Source organism: Bos indicus, chromosome 7 (assembly GCF_029378745.1).
Source record: "Bos indicus isolate NIAB-ARS_2022 breed Sahiwal x Tharparkar chromosome 7, NIAB-ARS_B.indTharparkar_mat_pri_1.0, whole genome shotgun sequence".
Lineage (NCBI taxonomy): Eukaryota > Metazoa > Chordata > Mammalia > Artiodactyla > Bovidae > Bos > Bos indicus.
In genome coordinates, this window is record NC_091766.1 from 3,839,100 (window position 1) to 3,855,777 (window position 16,678).

The 16,678-nt window shown below is 50.5% G+C and overlaps 1 protein-coding gene across 6 annotated transcripts in view; it reads right to left on the bottom strand.

Moving 5' to 3' along the window:
• The window catches only part of GATAD2A (GATA zinc finger domain containing 2A), a 98,459-nt gene that overhangs the window by 64,972 nt on the left and 16,809 nt on the right, over positions 1-16,678 (bottom strand). The window lies entirely within an intron of this gene.

Sequence of the window (16,678 nt, forward strand, 5' to 3'; positions counted from 1 at the left end):
ATTCTGCTGTCAAGCACATGTGGGGTCCACCCACCTCTCACACCTCCACTGGCCACACCATCCTCCAGCAGTAGGGCGGAGGTCTGCAAACTGGAGCTCCTGCTTTTACTCCTCAGCTCAAAACCCCCCGAAGGCCCTGCATTCTCACTCAGAGTGAAGTCCTGTCCTCTCCTGATCCCAGAGGCATGTCCACCCCACCTCCCAGTCATGCTGGCCTCCAACACACCATGCACCCTTCTGCCTTGGGGTCCTTTAAGGTCTTCAACAAAATCCCAGATACACTATCATTTTAAACAATCAAGTCTTCAGTTTGCAGCCAAAGTTGAAAATGGCCTTTGAAGACATAACTACCATACAATAAGCCCTAAATGTCAACAAATGCCCAGTCCATATTCAGCTTCACACGATTTCTCAGAAATGTCTGTATACAGTCAGTTCCAACTGTACTTGTTAGACCATTTGTGCTAGCTGCTCTCTCTGCCTCAATCACTCTCACTCCGAGGACTGACTTCTCCCTTTACCCCCAAATCACTGCTCAAATGTCTCCCTCAAAGAGGTCCACCTTGCTCACTCTGCCCCTTCTCTCCCACACCTCAAGCCCTCCTCAAACTGCACACAACATAGTTACCATGTCTATGGACTTTCTCAGAGGAAGAACAAAGACGCCACAAGGAAAGGGCTATCTGCCTGGGGCCTAATTTCATTTCAAGCACCTGCAGCATGTCTGGCACTCAATAAATGTTTATGGAATGAATGAGCAGAGATGGTTTAACACTAAAGGAGAAGGAATCAACCTGAGGAGTTCATAAGCAATCACCCCTTGATACAATTAGTGCAAAATTCAGGAAGGAGCAGAAACCAAGCAGAGACCCCTTAGCACCAACAGAACTGGGAGCACCTCTCTAAAAGAAACCGTAATCAGTTTTCACGGATATATCCTTTGGGCTGCTGTGCCATTGACCCCACATTGGCCGGGGTTTAGAGAGTTTTTACTATTTTTATTTCCAACCCATACATTTAAAACAGTATCGAGTAACCCTTAAGTACACAATTACCAACTCATAAGAGACTCTTCCGCTCCCTTGATAAATCATTATGGTTTGGCTCTGACCCTGCACCTAGGTACTCCACTTAACATGCACACACTCAACACCCCAAACCTTCGACCTACCCGAACGATTTCCCAACCTGAGGAAGATCTCGCTTGGTGAGGAGGCAGTGACTGGTGATTTACATGAAATCAAGCCACTGCACTTCAGGGAACAGAAGCCCACTGCTGCCACTTCCTTTCCAGGTCAGGCAAGTGAGGTCCGCGCCCTTTGAACTTGAGGTGAGGAGGCCCTGGCCAGACACTGGCTGCTGTCTAGGGAGCTCCAGTGTTCCTCAGAGACACTGAAGTTGCAGTGCCCACGGCCAGCCCAGGGACAGCTCTCAGGGGCCAAGGGCACCTGCCGGGGAAGCCTGGGCTCTCTGAGGGGCTCCCCCGAGGGCCACAGCGCCCCTTCCGAGGCCTGGTCCTGTGGAAGCCTCACGCCTCTGGTCTCCTCCTCAGCACTGTCTGCACTCAAACACTTGTGCTGCCTCTGAAATTCCTCAGTTGTGTCTCATCCAAACATTTAACCACCGTAGCTCCAATCCAGGCCCAAGAACATGGTATTAAACCCAAAAAACCGCCAAGGTGAAACCCAACAATCCCATTCACTGTCTCCCACCCCTAGGTCCAAGCACCACCTCCGGAAACAAAGGGCTACCCTAGACCCTTCTGCCAACAATCGAAGCAACTGCACTGCTACTTGTCAAGGAGACGAAATCCCCAGCCAGCCCTATGAGAAAGGGAGAAACTGAGGCAGGCCAACAGTGGATTACCCCAGGGAAGCCCAAAGGTCACACTGCTCCAACATGTGCTGCCTGGCTAGGGAAAGATTAACTTGGCTCAGAGTCAATTCCCTAATCCAGGATCACAAACTCCGGCCTGGGCCTGCTCTAGGAAATGGGTTTCCTAGGACACAGCCGCATCCACCCAGGGTCAGCCTGTCTAGGGCTGCTTTCGTCCACAGGGCAAAGCTGAGCAGCAGTGACAAAGACAACGTGGACCCCAAAAGCCAACGAGACCGAGCTGGTGGGCTCCGCTCAGCATTCCCGGGACACAGGTGACTCGGTCAAAGCTGCCTGCCTGAGACAAGATCAGAGCGCAGGCGCAGCGAGGGTGTGCTCTGGCTCCACACCCCCCGGGACCAAGCAGTACCTGCTCTCCCCCAGGCCCAGAGCCTCATTAACCCTGTATCCCCACAGAGGCAGGGAGAGCATGACTAGGCAGACTGGAGAGGGAGACTCAGCCCCACGAGGGCCACGGAGCTGACAGTGAGGCCAGCTGCACAAGCCTATCCTTGGCAACCAGAGCTGGACGATCTCCACCGTCAAGCCAGAGCACCCACTGGGGTAACAAGCAGTACATGCCCCCCAGACCTCTGAAGGGCCCCTGCCTGTCCCCCCTCAGCCACAGCAACCATGGCCTCACCAAGAGACAGACTGTGTCCCCACACCATCCCTTCCTGAAGCTCCTTAAAGCTCCCAACACCTCACCACAGCCTTTAGGACCCTGCCTGTTTAGGCAGGCGACCCCAGGAAGTCACCTGGCATGCATGTATGTATAGGCATGCACGTACGTGTGGGTACATACACCATACTCCTGCCTCCAACCACACCGCTCTTGTTTCCTTTACCCACCATATCTGCCTTCCTCTATGACCCGGACTTTCCACATGCTATTCTCACTCCTAGGAAAGTACTTCCTTCCCCCAACTCATCTGTCAGACTCAAAACACGTATTACTCAGAAACCCTCTCCCTTTCATCCCCAAGGGTTAAAACCCCATCACTTGGCGTGGCTGACCTTGACATCTGACAAGCATCCCACTCGGTTCTCTCCTCCAAACACTCCACGTACCACAAGAGGAAGGGCTCTTGTTCATCCTATCCAAGGCCCAACAAGGAATGCAGAAGAGACGACACCACGGCGTTCTGCGCCGGTCACAAGCACCCAGCCACTGCGCTCTCGCCACTGTGCTCAGGCGCCGAGCCGTGCCCAGCTCTTCTGTGACCCCATGGCAAGAACACTGGGCTGGGTAGCCCTTTCCTTCTCCAGGGGATCTTCTCAACCCAGGGATCAAACCCACGTCTCTATGTCTCCTGGATTGGCAGGCAGATTCTTTACCACTGAGCCACTTGGGAAGCCTGTTTTCACCACCAACTTGATGGAAAAACATAACAATATAAATAACATTAGGAATAAACAACACGTGGAGACAGGCAAGGCCACAGCATCGCCACAGCCCCTGGGGGCCAAGGCTTCTCGGGGGAGGCGCTCCCGAGACTCCCTCACACGGCTGTTTGGAGAAAGGTGCTTGGAGACTCCCACAGTCCTCACTGGCCTTGTGTCAGAAGCGCCTCCCTGTCACTGCTGAGAAGTGAGCGCTACACCCCAGTACCCATTCACCAACATCCCCTCCCTCTTTCTTATGGCCAAAACTCTATTTTGTTGTAGTTGTTCAGTCACTCAGTCAACGTCCAACTCTTTGCAACCCCATGGACTGCTGAAAGCCAGGCTCCTCTGTCCACCCCCTCCCGGAGTTTGCTCAAACTTACGTCCATTGCGTCGATGAGATCTTCTAACCATTTCACCCTCTGCCGCCCCCTTCTCCTTTTGCATTCCTTCCATCCCTGGGTCGGGAAGATCCCCTGGAGAAGGAAATGGCAACCCACTCCAGTATTCTTGCCTGGAGAATCCCATGGACGGAGGAGCTTGGTGGGCTACAGTCCACGGGTCGCAAGGAGTCGAACACGACTGAGCGACTTCACTTGAAAAAATACCATCAACAGTCTTTCCAACAGACCCATGCCCTCCTGAAGACTTGACTCCACAACCCCCCTCCTCTCTCCTAAGCATTCTGGATATCCCTCCCTTTCACACCACCAGACCACCCTGATGATGATGGACAGAGTCCTCCTGATGAATCACACACAACCAACTGCTCGGCCCCGACTCTCCTGACAATTCAAACACTCTGGGGCCAAATCCGACTGTGCCCCTGGGGGCTCACTTACCCCTTAGGACTCAAGATCAGCCTGAGGACCAAGCGACAGAGCCTGGCTCCAGGCAGGCTCTCCAACAGAAGCAACTAGTTCTTTGACTATGATTACTGCTGTTCCTCAAAATCCTAAGCCTCCTTATAATGAGGGTCCTTGGAGAAGGCAGTGGCACCCCACTCCAGTACTCATGCCTGGAAAACCCCATGGACGGAGGAGCCTGGTGGGCTACAGTCCATGAGGTCACTAAGAGTCAGACACGACTGAGCAACTTCACTTTCACTTTTCACTTTCATGCATTGGAGAAGGAAATGGCAACCCACTCCGGTGTTCTTGCCTGGAGAATCCCTGGTGGGTTTCCGTCTATGGGGTCACACAGAGTCACACACGACTGAAGCGACTTAGCAGTAGCATTTCAGTGTCTTCACGCTCACTCCCTAGCAGCTGCCCAAGCAATCCACCTTGCAGGTGCATTCAAAACATCAGAGAAACCACCTCCCCCCATATTTAAAATGCACAGGAATCAAATGTCCACCTCTAGACAGACCTGAGACTAGTGTTTGAAGGATTTAGCATTAGTGCGTTACGTTATGAAAGGACACCCTGAAGAAAATGTCAGAACAAAAGACGAAACAACTTCGGTGTTGGCAGCGAGGACCTACGAACCCAAGTCCCCCTTGTGTGCACGCCCGTAAATACGCGCCACCCTGAGGGGTTCTCTGACAAAGGGCCACGGGAAACAAGGGGTACCTTCAGCCTCTTCAGGCACGGGGGGGAGACCTCAGGTGTTCCAGGACACTGCCCCCCTAACCTCCTGCAGACCCCAGTCCTATGTCACCCCACCGAGGGGAGAAGAGCATCCAGGCCCCACCCTCCTAGGGACCAAAGAACACCCACGGAATCATGCTCCCAAGATGATGTTACAATGAGCCTTCTAGAACTATGCGTATCTTTTTAAAGCCCCTAGTATCTGACATAAGGCAGACCATCAAAATGGGAGTGCCTTTGTTCATTTCTCTCTAAGCTGACATTTGGAGGATAAAAATAATGCTCTCATAAAGATGCAGGATATTTCTATATTCACAAAGGTTCCCTTTTGTTTTTCTTCCTCAATGTGGTATTAATAAAATATATGTAACACTGACTGACTTAGTCATTTTTCTGGTCTTAGTCATTTGAAGTGCACAGTTTAGTGGCATTAAGTACACTCACACTGCTGTGCAGCCATCAGCACCACCCATCTCCAGAACTCCTTCACCTTGCAAAACTGAAACTCTGTCCCCATTACACACTAATCACCCATTCTTCCCTCCCTCACACCCCGTCCAGGCACCCACCATCCTACTTTCTGTTTCTATGAATCTGACTACTCTAGGCATCTCATTTAAGTAGAAATCATGCAGTACTTGTGCTTTATTGTCTGGTTTATTTCACTCAACACAACGCCTCTTCCGAGGCAGAACAACATCATTCTAACATTTTGAGGCCTGTGTACAGAACAAATCCCATGGGGCTGGTATACCCACAGCTACAAGTACAATTCTAGAAACTTGCTTCCCAGACCAGGCCCAAGTCCCCGACATGCTTCACTATCACTCAGTCCTTCCCTCCACTCCCCAAATAAACTGCACAAAAAAATACTGGCAAGGGCTTCCCTGGTGGCTCAGGAGTAAAGAATCCACCTGCCAATGTAGGAGACACGGGTTTGATCCCTGGTCTGGGAAGACCCCATATGCCATGGAGCAACTAAGCCCATGTGCCGTAACTACTCAGCCCACACTCCGCAACACGAGAAACCACCACAGTAAGAAGCTCAAGCACCACAGTTACAGAGTGGTGCCCACTTGCCACAACTAGAGAAAACTCACACACATCAACAAACAGCGTAGCCATAAAGAAAAATAATTCTTTTAAATTGCACAACTGATTAGAATGCTGCAAAGTTTGAAAAAAGAAACCACAATGGCAACACCCACCAGTGAACTGTGGCCCTGCACTGGGCTGTGCTTACTCGCTCAGTCGTGTCCGACTCTCTGCAACCCCATGGGCTGTAGCTCACCAGGTTCCTCTGTTCGTGGGATTTTCCAGGCAAGAATACTAGAGTAGGTTGCCATGCCCTCCTCCAGGGGATTTTCCCAACCCAAGGATCAAACCTAGGTCTCCTGCACTGCATGCAGATTCTTTACCATGTGAGCCACCGGGGAAGTCCTACACACAAGCCTGCACTACACAAGCCAATTAAAAATAAACAGAGATGACATGAACATACACCGCATCTTCCTGACAACGTACCCGACAATAAAGGTACGCTCAGAGAGCGTCAGGATAGAGGGGTTTCTAAGGGAGGGTGTTTCAGGGGACCGTCCAACTGTCCACTGCCCCCAGCCCTTACAGGGTAAGTGGAGCCCAAGATGGAGAAGCAGAGCCCCCAAGGTCTTAGAGGAGGCGGGCAAGAGGGGAGCGGGGCAACACCCACTTCTGTGGCCGTCAGTGCTTCCTCCTCACAGAAGGGCCAATGCGGAGAGGAGGTGCCTCGCTGGCTGGGAAGAGTCCTGCTCCACTCGGCCAAGAAGCCAGCATCTGGGGAGCAGACAGAAAGGAAACTGCACTAGGGACATGGACACCTGGAGGAGCGGCTCCAGGAGAGAGGCACCGGGGCCCCTCCCCTACCAAGGCTTCAGGAGAGTGCCTACCTCCAGGGGTGCAGCGGTGAGACCAGAATTTTGAAATATGCTTTGCTTTGTCCTCTGCTGCAAATCGGAATTTGCCTTGGTGGTAGACTTTAGTCTACACTGATGGGCTGTGAGGTACAATGCAAACGCCATGTGAATCTCTGCCTTAAGATAAGAAGTCCAAAGAGCCTGTGGGTTGTGCCCTCAGGGGGACTTTGCCTGTACCTGAAACTCACCCCAGAGTAAGCCAGGGACCCCACAAAAGGCAGGACTCTGCCACACAAAGTCCACATCCAACACTGACTGAAATGTCTTTGCTCCATTTGCAAACAGCAGAGTGCCTGCTTGGGTCGGGCTCTACGCCAGCCAGCAGGCACACACGGCACACACAGAGCCTTCACACGGGTGCACAAGCACGAGCACGTGGGCACACACACCAGCCAGCACACACTTTATCTTCCAGGCAAAGGTACACTTCAAAGCTGTCAGTTGTTGAGAGCGCAGACCACACATTCTAGAGAAACACGGTGCTAAGTGGCCCCAAGGAGCCCACAAGTCCATCTCGTCCCAATGACACAAGTCCTGCCAACATAAGCCAACCTAAGCAAGAAATCCTCTGGGAAGTCGCTTCGAGTCCCAGGTCCCCAGCCCTCCCAGACCAAAAGGGGTGAAGAGGGGGGAGGAGGAGGAGTGCCAGGGAGGCAAGAGCGAGGTGTCCAGTCACCTCCCCTTTACTGGGCGCACCTTGCAGGACCCCTCTGGCCTCCTCCACGGCCCACCCCACTGCCATGCTCTGTCACCAGCCGCCTCACACAGACCTAGGTCCCAGTCATTGCAGCTCTGTCCCCAAGGCCCCAGTGACATGACTGCTGGAAGTGGGGGCTCCGCGGTCCCCCGTGGTCCAGGACTCCTTCCAGTGTTCATCAAGTTTTGGTGGCATGGGAAGGGGAGGGCCTGACTCTTCATTGACAAAGCCACCGCTGGGCACACAGATTCAAACTGCTGCAGAAAAAAAAGCCCACTGCCGACAAAGGCGGGAACATCCAGAGAACCACCTTTAGCACACTGACAAGAGATTTTGTTACTAAAGGAGGAAAAAAAAGTGTAACAGTGGCTAACAATTATTAAATTCTTTATTTGGTGCCAGGCATGGTGCCAGTACTTTACATGCCTGATTTCATTTAATCCTCATAACCACAGAATGAGGTACTACCAACGCTACCCGTACTCCACACAGGTACCGCTAACACTACCCACACTTCACACGGGGGGACTGCCAACGTCACCCACACGTCACACCGAACACTTGACAGGTGAGAAAACAGGCTGAGAGAAGTCATGGTGATTGGCCAGGGTTACAGGGTTAAATGGGGATCCAGACCCAGGCTCCAATCTCAACCATGACACCTTGGGGAGCAGCCTGTCTCTAACTAAGGCCATCCTAAGGCTGGATCCTTCCCAAGGTTCTGGGAGAACGTCCTAAAGCAAAGGTCAGTACAACCTCCGTTCCTCTTAATAGAGCACACTAACTTAACCCTTTCCTGAATTTCAGGAAACCTCGCTGTGCAAACCCCATTCCACGAACCATACAGCAAATTCAGGGACTTATGTGGGTCTTCACCTTCTATGAGAGGCACTAAAACCCTCGGAGGGTGCTGAAGCACAGATTTCTAAGCGCCTACCTGCCAGGGTACACACAAGCTAAGGGAAGAGGACCTGATCAACACTGCCAGCCCGGGCCGTAAATATAAATGAAGACCCTTTCGTCTTTTCCATTGTGTGAGATGTACACATACGCCAACCACACTCAGCATCCACCAAGCAGACCTGGGGCCCGCGGAGAGGACTCGTGCAGACTGAGCTGCTCTCCTTCCATCGGAAGAGCAAAGTGCTCACAGTGGGCAGGAGACAGAGCAGACACAGACCAGGGAAGGAGACAGGTCCTCTGGTCACTGACTCGGCAGTCTCCCCAGCCCACGGAGCATGGAGCCGGGGGCAGCCCGGGCCCTGAAGGGAGGGATTCCTGAGGTGGCTGGAGGCCGGGACGCATGCTGGCCCGCCCAGCTCTGTGCACGAGGCACCAGTCTGATGCCCTCAGCCTAACTCTCCTGATTCCTCACTCCCACCCTTAACCTCAAAACTGGGACCCCTGGCCATCATCAGGCAGATGCCACTCTCAGAACCAAGTCATTCTTTCCAAGGGCCAAGTCTCCAAGGCCCCCTTCCTTCCTGCGTCCACAACGCCTCCCTACTCTCAAAACCCGTACTGTCATTTGGCAGGACATCCACCTGTCTTCTTCCCTGAACTCTGCCAGAAGAGTCAGGATTTGAAAGCATTTGAGCAATGCATGAAACAGGGTAACTTTTTCAAACTAGAAAGTAGCAGCTGTTGGAAAAATTCATGTGGATGTTTCAGGGAAGTGTCTTAATCGCTCTAGGTCTGTCTGGAAAAGTGTCCAAAGCCTCAAGCTGGAAAATTCTCAGACTTTAGAAAATGCTGATTACCAACCAGCTCTTGGGGCACAGGAATCACACTGAGCCTCTTCTTGGTCCCTCTTAACTACTACAAAGCTCTTTCTCAGACGAAGTTAAGGGCCGTGTCCTCCTAATTTCAATCCACTCATCACTACTTCACTCTTGGGAACACAGCAGAACAAACTGTTCATATACGGGACCATCCCTCAGATATTTTATTCTTTTATCTGTTATTTACCACACTTTCATCTAACACAAAGCACTGCTAGTTTGGGGAGGAGGAGACACAAGGACAAATCAAGTTCCCACCCAGCCCCCAGAGAAGGGTCAAAGACACACACCCCTCAGTTCATGAGGGTCCTGGGTCCTGATGACCACACACGACCCCCCATACCTCAATCCACTATGAATCCCAGTGAAGCAGAGCGCGGCCATCCAGGCCCACAGGCTGAGCTGTCTCACAACGCCTGGCTTCTCCCAGGAAGGAGACACGATCTCAGACCACACTTCTCTAGGACCCAGCTCACCTCACCTTAGCTCAAACTCAGCACCTGAAAACTTAAGGCCCACCATCTCAGGGCCTGTGCCACCCTCCAGCCCCCACTCGGGAGCCACCACCTGGACACGCTCCTGCCCACCCTTCCTCTTTCCCAGAGCACCGCGCCCTATCTCCCCATGAAGAGTTAAGACCCCCGAGGACAGGAGCCAGCCATCTCACCCATCGCCAGAACCCAGGGGCACAGCACAGGTCAGGCAGAGAAGGGACCCCAGTTGCTGAATGAACAGATGACTTGTCCTCAGCCCCTGGTATCCAGTTAATCCCTACCCTATATTCACGCACAGGATCTCTGGCACCTGTCCCTGCTTTTTACTCCCCATCAGGCAAATTCAAGGCAACGTCAGCTCATGCCTGCCTCTTATCAGTGGCCCTTTTACCTCACTGGCTTCCCTACCCAATTCAAGTCAGCATATTCCTCCTCACAAACCGGAGGGCTCTCCCTGCTTTTAGTATCAAGTGTCATCAGCCCTCCATTTAAGGTCATCAACGATAATCATTTTTCAAACTTATTTCCCACTAAGACTTTCCATAAACCCTGAGGTCCAGGACAGTGATTTGCCAGTGCCATCCCTCCCTGACACTCCAGTGCAGGGAACACTCCCTCCAACAGTCCAGTCCCACACAACGAACCTGCTTCACAATAGCTGTTAAGACCCCCAAGACCAAGGAAATCGTCTCTTCTCAGAATGGTGTGCATGGCAAGCACAGATCAGATGCCCCATCTTTCTCATGTCATGACATGTAACAAAAATTATATGTGCACAGTGCACTTCAGTACTATGAGGGCAACTCACTGAGGAGCTGGGCTGGGGCCACCTGGGCCTGAGGACATCTGGACATCTCTGTCACCCAGCTCAGCATCTCTCCTTAGGGAATCTCAGAGCCCGCAACTCGTGCCGTGGCCTGAGTGTGTGCCCAAGTATGAGTCACCAACTCACTGTGCAGTGATGAGACGTCTGCACTGCATTTCACTCCATGGGTCACCTACTAGAGTAACTTAGGCTCTTAAATGTCAACGGGCTAACTTTTTAAAAAATAACTTAAAAAAAGAAAAAGCAGCAGCCAACAATGGTTCACAGAAGACTGGTTACAATTTAAGTTTCCTTCTCCTTTCTGCAGTAAACCAAGGCAACAAAGTGGGCATGCTCCCACCATCTTAAATTCACAGAAGGTGCGTGCAGGTCTCTCTTGTGCTCACCTGATGCAGAGCACCTTCCCCAGGGACCTTCCACTTTCGCTGCATGTCATGGCAGAGCCACCTGATTTTATCTCTGGAAAGTTAAGAGGAACCCCTTCCATCCTCCCTGAGGGGGCTGAGTGGGTACGTGATGGCACCAGCAACAGGAAAGGACAACTGTCCAATCCTGAGCCAAGATTCCCAAATCACCAACATTCCTCCTGGAACCCCTCAGCACCCCCTACCCCAATCTTCTCTCATCCAAGAACACATTCAATCCCTATAACCAGCTCACCTGTGAAACAGCTTAAAGATGACTTCAGCAGGCAGAGCAGACTCCCCCCACATATAAAGGGTAAGTGAGAAATAACCTCTCTCAAAGCTTTTCAGCAGCCAGCCTGTGCTGTTCTAGACTCACCCTTACCTGAGTGTTAAGGACTGTCCCTCCTGCCCTAGACTAGCAGAGCCTGATACAGGATCTGATGTCCAGCTTTTCTGAATCCTGAAATGGTCACTCAAAATGATTCATCTGGAGGATGCCTAAATAATGAGTGCCATCTCTTGTTTTTTAATAGATAGGGAAAAGCAGTTTAATGCTCTTAAAACTAACAGCCATCAACCACTCAATTCCAGAACAAGAAACATAGCTACAGTCTGTTTCGTTTGCTGGCTTTTAAATGCAGCCCAGAGACTCCAGAAGCAGCCTTAATTCTTGCCTGTGTCCTGTCCCATCCTCACATTAGATACCGTGATGACCTCAAAAGACAAGGTCCTGAGGAAGGAAATTTGCCAGTGGACCTACACTACATAAATAAAGGGAAGAGAAACCTAAAACAAAACAAAAATTGTGAAACTAACCAAGCCATAAAGAAGTAAGGATAAGGCATCAGACCAGGAGGCTCCAGGAGGGAATAGAGCTCTGCCTCCTTCTCTCTTCTGCAAGTTAACACAGGGCGGGCCACTCCCCCTCTCAGGCCTCAGTTTCCAGTTTGTAACATCAAGCCCCGCCCCACTCATCTGGAAGACAGTAAGCCGCCTGCTGGGTTCAGCAAAACAGTACACAGAAGCTAGTCCCAGGTGAATATTAAAACTTGTCTGCTGCCCAAGGACCAAAAATAGTTACATTTCTAATGCTCTTCCTGACAAACCGAAATTGACAGTAGGCTGCAATGATATTTCAATCCAGACTCGAGTCTGTTAATATCCTTAACCAAGAAAACTTCAAAAGCAGACCAGGGCATGACTACTACTGACAACTGAGACTCCCACCTTCTCCCCAGACTTTAGTATCAGGAAATGTTACTTGTGGGGTTGAAAGAGACAGAAAGCCTCAACAATAAAAACCTTAAAGGTCTGGGGAAAGAGGCAGGAGACAGATGACCAACACACAAACTGCTGAAAAGGTCAGCTAATCAAACAAGTGTCAAGGAAAACACTAACCAAACCCTCAAAATCTCCCCAGTGCACGAAAAAGAATCCCAGGGAGGGATCTGACTCCAGAATCCTCTGAAAGAATCACTTGCCATTGAAGGAATGCATTAAGCTTTTACATACACAATAATACAGGAAAGAAAAGAAGTTAAAGTGCTCTGTCAATGATAAGCAAGCCCTGAGAATATCACAGGTCTGGAGTGACTCAACCAATGCAACCAACACCTTCAAACCAAGGATTGTTTGCCATGCTCCTACTTTCCCCACAGCACTGAACAACTGGGGGAGAAAAAGAACTTTCCCCCATGGGCGAATAAAAGTTGCAGCAGCAAAATTTTCACAACTGGCTGGCTAGCAGTGAGAGCCTGCCCAAAACACACAAGAATACTAAATCTGTTGTCACTGCCACAAAAGCCCAACAAATGTAAACTCAAGTAAGGAAAAACTGGCCTGGAAACCTGCTCACCTCCAAGGTCCTGGTGAGAACCTTCCTCTTAGGTAAAAATGTGTTGGGTCAAGTTTAACAGCCACTGACTCAAAGGGTAATTGCATAGAATAACTGGAATTGGAGGAAATGTTATATTGGGATTATATGCAGAGTTAAGACCACAAGGCGTTTTTTAATTCCCTTCTGGGCAACCTGACTGACCTTTTTAGGTGAGATCTCCTTACAATGAGTTCAGAAGACCTCCAAATTGTTAGGCTGTGGTAGAATTTTGTTATAAAGAAAATCTAGCTCCTCCATCTGAGTGTTTCATTGTGCCTGATAACTGAGATGTAAAACTGGAGGGGGATATTCCTGTAATTGTCCTCTGGGCAGAGGAGGATTTTGGTTTTTGGCTTGTTTTTGGATCTTAGTTCCCCAACCAGTGATGGAACCTACGCTCCCTGCATTGGAGGGCCAGGAGTCCTAACCACTGGACCACCAGGGAATTCCCTCAGGGGAGGAGTTTGATCTCAGAAGTAAATGGAGGGCTAAGAGTTAGGATATCCCTAACTACTTTTTCAAACATTTCTCAGTTGTCCTTGCAACCATCCCATGAGGTTAAAAACACAGTGCCCATCTACAGGTGGGGAAGCTGAGGCCAGGTGGCCAGGCAACCTGCCCACAGCTGAAAAATGGTAAATTGTTGTCAGATCTTCAGATTCCCAAGCAGCCTAAGTGCAGAAGACAGACAGGGTTCAGGCCCAAACTCTCCCATTAGTCACTGCAAGCACCATCAAGCAACCCATTTCCAATCCCTGGCCAAAGGGAACTCGATGATAAGGCCAGACGTACAGAAGCCCCTCTTGGTTCTCAACGGCAGGACCCCATGAGGATCTGCCTGGTGAACATCTTACAAATGGAAGAGCAGCCCCCTGAAAATAAAAATGTGAGGTTCAGAAAGCCCAGGGTCAGGAAGAGGGGCTGTGTCCCCTTTGCCCCGATGAGACATCACCAACCCAGGCGTTCTGTACTGCCAGGGAGGCACCAAAGCTGACGGAAGAAACATTCAGTCTGAGACTAGAAAAGCTGGGGCCCAGTCCCAGATGTAGAAAACCCAGCAAAAGGTGACCCTGGCAAGCATCACCCTCTGTAGGGGCTTCACCTTCTTCCATCTCAAACGTGCAGACAGGCTGCGGTTCTCAGGGGCAGACAGCGACATCTGTTCCACAAGCATGGCGGTGCTCCACACGTGAGAAGCAGCGCAATGAGCTTTTAAGCTCTGCCTCATCTATTGCAGCCACAAGAGCACACTCAGTGGCCCTGAGAGTGTGAGCAGGTACACACTAGGTGCTAAACTATGCCCCTTTGCATTTATTATCTCACTTCCAACTCAGTCATCATGGGAGACAATACTTCCTCCTTTTCAGAAATGAAACACGGGGAACTTTCCTGGCGGCCCAGTGGCTAAGACTCTGAACGCAGGGGCCCCGGGGTCGATCCCTGGTCAGGAAACTAAGAGTTCCCACGCCACAACGAACACCTGGCACAGCCAAATAAAGTAATTAAAATAAATATGTTTAAGAGAAGAAGAAATGGGAAACAGAGGATGAGGCTCACCAAGGTCAAGTCACTACGAAGAGGCTGGGTGGAGCCCACACCCAACCTAAGGCAGAGCCAGGGTTGGCCCAGGACACCTCTAAAGGGACCTGCTGCCCGGGAACCCTGCCCCGCCCCCCGCCCCCCCCCCCCCCCCCCACAGGAGGAGCTGGATGAGCATGTAATCCAGCAGTACTAGAGAGCGCTCAAAGGCATTACCTCGTTTAGGATGAATTAGGTTTGAAGGTTCAAATCAAAAGACCTGGCCATCAAGGCAGGTCAAGTAGTGTCAAGTGTAGAGATGGAGACACAGCAAGAATAGCTGAAGGATTCTTCAGCCTCAAGTGAAGACTTTCTTTCCAATCCCACGCTGCCTCCGACTCCGCCTCTGCCCTCTACCCCACCCCCAGCTATGGCTGGACCTGAGGCCAAACAGCCTCAAAGTTTACAACCTCATCAAACCTTCCCTCTAAACTCCTGCCTCAATTTTGTTGAGAGCCCCCTTGCAGGTACAGCCCACCCCAGCCAGCACATTCTACCTCAGATTTCCTCGGACACATATCAAATCTTCAGTCCTTTCACATAAGGAATCCAAGAACTGGGGATCAGGACAGGAAAGCAAGATCCCTGTCAAACTCACCTGTGAAACAGGTATCCCTGTGAAGTCTGAGAGCGAGAAAGTGGATGCAGTGCACTGAAGCTGCAAAGACCCTTTCTCACATACCCTGGAGTGTTCCAGAGGATTCCCAGTCACTTCCTAAGGCGACCTGCAGGTTTTCAATTACAGTAAGTTTCTTTGTCTTCTAAAAGACTAACCTACATTTTCATCAGACAAAAAAAGAGGTCACAAATACAGCCTAGAAAGCAAGGGGAGGGGCAAGAAGCCTGTGGTCTGACACTCCTCTTGACTAAAAAGTCCTGCATCACGTTTGCCAAAACCCACAGGTATGCAAGATGGTCCCCAGCTGCTACTCATTTCCAATAACAGTCTCACCACCTTCCACCTCACTGCCACCTCTTCAGGTCCCCTGCCTTTCACCTCCACCTTCTTTACACACAGCCTTCCTAATTCAAGACAAAGATGTAGCTTTGCACAGTTGGCACATGAAGTAAGTTTCATTAGCTGAACAAATAGCAATCTGAAGCCAGACTGACTAACTCACCTCCTAAAACAGTTCATATAACTCAAGAGCATCCATTCTAACAACCAACCACATTTAGCTGGCAGCACAGTTCTGTAAGCCTCAAACTATGACACTGCCAACTCGTTCTTCTGGTTCTGCGGCACTTCCCAACCCGACAACTATTATAAGGAAATCCCAACGATGCTCTATTACCCCAGGACGACGGCTCATGAAGACCTCACCTACTCCCCTGTTTCATAACCTTCCTGGTTTTCTACAATGAGCATAAATTATCTCAATTATTGGGGGGAAAAAAATAAGCCCAGGGAAAACAGTCTTGTCCATTCCATTTGATGGCACAGGAACACCCCAAGTCCAAACAGGTAGTTATCAAGACAAGTATTTGAGTTGCCCATGCCTTCAGAGGTTAACATGCTCACACTGACAGTCCTTAACTGGATTCAGTAGTAAGAGTATTACACTTTTGCGTCTCGGAAACTGACACATTCAGGACTCTGCTGGTCATTTTTTATTTTCTCCCAACAGAACACCAGAAAATGCCAACATTTCAGAAACAGCTTCACTACTCTCCCACTCGTGTCCTTCAGGTGCATCTTCTAGTCCTCTGCGATCTCAGGCCCAAGGAGGTCTAGCTGTGAGCTTCAATGCACCCTCATCACACTGGCCCTTGCCTTGCCCTCTTCAGCTGGGTCCCGCTGCTCTTATGGCAAATTCCGGACCCCCTCAGCCCTGGAACCTGCCCTTTTGTCTCTCTCTGCCCCAACCACACTGATCTTCCTTCAATCCCAAACACTCTCTCTGCCAGAAATGCTCTCCCTTTTCCACTTATTTAGCTCCTACATGTCCCCTGATCCCAGATGAAGGAAGGAGGCCCCCTCGAGTCCTGCTTACCAGTTCACAGCATCCTTCTATCCTTGGCCCGTGTTAAGTTTCCCAAGTTTATGAGATTTGTTACAATTGCTCTCCCATTAATCTCACAGTAAACTCCACTGAGCAGGGAGAGATTCCTAGCACAGTGTCGGAGGCACAGTATGCACTCTGATATTTATTGAATAAATCAATAGAGAAATCACTACTTGCAATGCCACAAAGTCACAAAATAAGTGATGCA